The 4,875-nt window shown below is 36.9% G+C and overlaps 1 long non-coding RNA gene across 1 annotated transcript; it reads right to left on the reverse strand.

Annotated features, from left to right (window-relative positions):
- LOC139933893 (uncharacterized) lies at positions 1-4,751 on the reverse strand. Its single transcript, XR_011785646.1, has 4 exons — positions 4,599-4,751; positions 3,462-3,564; positions 1,957-2,099; positions 1-1,118 (listed from the first exon to the last, which is right to left on the reverse strand). It is a non-coding gene; the product is annotated as an uncharacterized lncRNA (long non-coding RNA).
- Positions 4,752-4,875: the final 124 nt, after the last annotated feature.

The following is a 4,875-nucleotide window of genomic DNA, read 5'->3' on the forward strand; positions in this document are numbered from 1 at the left end:
TAATTAGTACACATTTTAAGCATGGGTCGGAAATGTAAACCTTTATAAAAACTGTCACCAACAGATATGGTTATAACTAAACCCAAGGGGAAAACATATTATAAATTTTGCTTAAAGGCACTGGGCACTATTGGCAACTACTCAAAGTAATTGTTAGCATAAAAACTGACTGCAACTGAGCAATGTCGAGCTGTTGAAAGTATAAAGCATTGTGAGAAATGAATACCTCTGAAGTAGTTTTTGAGAAAGAGGTAATTTTCACTCAAATAATAAAAGGCTTCAGCTGAATTTTTGTTTAGCATTTGAAAGCACACAAAGTTGTGCACTATATAGAGTGTTTTTTCTTTCATTATTTTTATGCAACTTTGATATCCAATTGAGCCAGATATTTATAGGTGTGTTATTTTATGCATATGTTGGGAAATTCCAAAGTATTAAAAGGACATACATAAAACCTGACAAAGTAGATATAAATATGACATAGAGAGGGGATGAGACAAAGACTATGTTACCGTTTCTCTTTCATTTATTGCAAGACAAGCTGATAACTTTTGTTTCATGCGAGAAAGAGGGTGCAATTTTTAAATTCTGAAACACAAACAGATTAGTAAATATTGATTCAGCAACCCTTCCAGACTATCTGTCATGTCATGAGCAGTACCATGTTAATGGTCAACCTTGATTTGATAGTCGACCTTCATGCATGATGGGAGATAACAACAATTTTAACTTCTGTTTCAACTTACAAAAATGGCAGATTTGAGAGCCAAGAAAAACAGATAAAAGCCTTGAAATGGGAGAGCATTGATCTGAAAAAAATCTGCTTCAATTGAGGTATTACTTTGTTCTTCAATGTAGAGGGCATATTGGTAGCTCTGTCAGCACTATATAAATAATGAAAAACATTGGGGTGCACGAGTCAAGGCAAATTTGTAAAAAGGTGTAATTTGTCAACTTTTATTGTTATGAATGTACAAGGGTCTGCCTTTGTTGACTTCTACACCTGCCTCCTCCAGATCTATTGATGCAGCTCCAAACAGCTCTATAGTTATAGTCACCACTGCACACTAAAATGTAGCCGTCAGTCAAGGCACTCACTGCAACCCGGATAGTTTTCACTGAAAGAAAAGAGATTACATAAAGTGAGGAAAAGCCTTTGTTACTTAATCGTGGGTTCGAATCCCACCCGAGTAAAAATGCCTGTGATATTATTCACAGGACTCTGGAAAGTACTGAGTATACAGTGCTACACACATCGGTGTATATGGGTAAAAGCCAAATATTAATGTTCTTTATCCCCGATGCAAATTTAACATCTATTAAATACTTAATCTTTGCAACAATTGCAAGTAATGAGAGAAGAATCACTTATGATTGCAAAAAACAGTACTCCTCAGACAAGTTTATTGAGATTACAAGTTTGTTTGTTAAAAGTTTGTTTAGATGGGAGCAATGTGGGGTTTAGATTGGAGCAATGTGGAATAAAAAAGTTTAAATAATTTTCTCTTTTCTCACAATTTTGAGGGGTAGCACCTAAAGATCTGATGGAGTAGATGTTGCTCTTCAATGTATAAGGTCTGCCCCAAATTTGAATATTATTCCTGCAAAGACATAAGTGCTCTGGATTTTGGCGTTGTCTAAGAAACGCAACTACATTTTTTATTGAAATTTTGAGATGTTGGTTTTATTGAAAACACCTTCATTTATATAGGATTAAAAGAATTTAATGATTCCAAAAACAAAAGGAATGCTTTGCTTTTACTGAAGTAAGTCAACCTTGTTTCAATGGACAATCTTCTGTTTCAACTTGAAAGTTTCATGTTTGAAAGCCAACAAAAGCCATACTCTGTTCTTTGTTGTATCAGGTATGTTTTATTCTGGAGTGGTTGTGTGTTTCAAAACCAAAATTAATAGACTAACATTCTGAAACAATGTTCACTCCAAGTTGCTCCTTACCACAAGTTCTGCTGTTGTTGACTTCTACACCTTCACCCTCCAGATCTACCCATGCAGCTCCAAACAGCTCCAGTTGTAGTCACCACTGCACACTAGAATGTAGCCTTTAGTCAAGGCATGCGCTGAACTCTGGATGGTTCTCACTGAAAGGACAAAGACTACATCAATTTAGAAACGGACTTTTTTACTAAGCGACTTTGCAACAAGGTGCAAGGAATGTGGGAATTCCTTTTTGGGTTGCAGAAAACAGTCATTCTAAGACAAGTTCTTTGAGATGTGCGGTCTTGTTGATTTGGTTGAGATGGGAACTAGTACTTCATGTTTTCACATTAGTGTTCTTGTGAATTCAGAAATGGTTATGTAGGTTTTCTCGGTCAAATTTGGCAAATGAGCAGCCAATTTAATTTTCATGCGTTCGAATTAAAGCGGTTTGCCTCTCTAGTTGTTACTGCGTTTCAAATTCAGAATTCGGCTATTCAATTTCGTTTTGAGTCAAATTCCTTTAGCACTATGTTAAAGGAACACGTTGCCTTGGATCGGACGAGTTGGTCAAAACAAAAGCGTTTGTAACCGTTTTTTATAAAATGCATATGGTTGGAAAGATGTTTTAAAAGTAGAATACAATGATCTACACAAGTTTGCCTCGAAATTGCGTGGTTTTCCTTCTACTGTGCGAACTAACATGGTCGGCCATTTATGGGAGTCAAAATTTTGACCCCCATAAATGGCCGACGTGTTAGTCGACGAGGTAAAAGGAAAACCACGCAATTTCAAGGCATGTTTGTGTGGATCATTGTATTCTACTTTTACAACATCTTTCTACCCATATGCATTTTATAAAAAAACGGTTACAAACGCTTTTCAAAGACCAACTTGACCGATCCAAGGCAACGTGTTCCTTTAAAGTTGGCGTTTCAACATTATTTTTCGTGATATACACGCCTCAAGAAGCGACTGCGAATTTGAATGCTGCTGTGATGAATTGTTAAATTGAATGATTATTTTGTTAAATCGAATGACGCAACATTACATTTGACTAATCGTAAAACGAAATCGAATGACCCTTTTCAGTAGCATTCGATTTCGCGCGAAGTAGAATAGCTTGATGGTTAAATTGGCTGCTTTTTTTCCGAAATTGACCGAGAAAACCTATACTACTTTTTACTGACTGGTTAGGGCTAGATCTTCAAAAGTGACAATTTCATTATATGTCGCATAGGAAGAACATCTCTTAAAAGCTTCAATAATGCACAATTGCAAACTTAGGGGCCATTCAGAAGTTTCTTTGGTTTTTTTTTCACCACAATTCTGTTTCAACTGGGAAGTTGCATGTGTGAAAGCCAAGAAAAAGCCGTTAAGATATCCGCATCCTTTGAGGCATTTGTTCTTCAATATATCAAATTTTTTAATAGTCTGTCAATTTCTTTCAACAAAATCCGAGGTGGGTTGGTGGGTTTCAAAACAAGATGAAAATGGTTTGAAATTAAGTCTGAGTTGTCCCTTACCACAAGGTATGATGTTGTTGACTTCTACACCTGCCTCCTCCAGATGTACTGATGTAGCTCCAATCAGTCAGTCAAGGCACCCGCTGAACCCTGGATGGTTTCACTGAAAGGAAATAGATTGACATGAAGTAAACAAAAAGAATTAGCAGTTGCAAACTGCTTACCAGCCAAAAAACCTATGGTACAAATGCAAACAGTAGTAAATGGCCCGATATGTTTGGACCCTAGCAGAGTCTTTCTTAAATTCGAGAAAGACTCTGCTAGGGCAGAAACAGCAGGCAATTAACTATTTTTTTTTTACACAAAGTGAGGCACACCTTGTTACTAGGCCTATATCTTGGCAACAAATTGCAAGATCTGCAAATTACTATTGTTTCATCAGGAAAAAAGGTTTTATTTTATATTGCAAGAACTGTACTAGTATACTCTGAAAGCATGTTCTTTAAGATGTTGATGTTTGTTGGTTTTGGAAGTTGGTTGGGATGGGAACTAATACTTCATAACTGATTTTAAATCCTGGTCAGGTAGGTCTTCAAAGGTGACAAGCTGTTTAACTAATTTGCAAAACATTATGTGATAAGAACTTCTCCTCAAATAAAATGTATTAAAAATGTTTGACTACTTTCAAACTATTCTGACTACTGATGACTTTCTGCACCTGTATTCTCCACTCCATCAATGCAGCTCTGGTTATAGTCACCAATGCGGCACACATTAAGAGTGTAGCCTCCAGTCAAGGCACTCCCAGAACCCTGGATGGTTTTAACTGAAATGTATAGGGAATGCCACATGCAGTAAGCCCATAACACTCTGTTTATTTGTATTTAATTGCAAGCGCTGAATACATTATTTCAAGATTTAGGGTACTAGGTTTTGAATGCTTCATGCAAATGGTGCAACTGTCTTTAACTGATGGTGATATCTACATCTTCAAAACTTAAATAACAAGAAACTTTCTTCAAAATATGAAGAGATGTGCATTGGTCTGGTTTGTGATTACTTATGCTGTTGTGGTATCGGAAATGGTACATCTACTTGAGACTGCTGGATATCGCCAAAACTGCCGATTGCTTTTAATTTGCAAAAAATTACACGGGAAGAACTTCTTCTCAAATTAAACAAATTTTGAACACTCACCTTTAACCAAGCTGACTGTTGTTGACTTTCTACACCGGCATCCGTCAGATCTTTTGATGCAGCTCCAAACAGCTCCAGTTGTTGCCACCACTGCACAGTAGAATGTAGCCTTCAGTCAAGGCACTCACACAACACTGGATACACTGAAATGAGATGACTTACAATAGGTTTACAGGGTGCTGTGGTGCAAAATGCTGCAAATCAAACCAGGATTACAAGGGGGGCAACCCTTTTCTTTTAATGCATGGAGCTGTTTACCATGCATTACACAACACAC

Source organism: Asterias amurensis, chromosome 2 (assembly GCF_032118995.1).
Source record: "Asterias amurensis chromosome 2, ASM3211899v1".
NCBI lineage: Eukaryota > Metazoa > Echinodermata > Asteroidea > Forcipulatida > Asteriidae > Asterias > Asterias amurensis.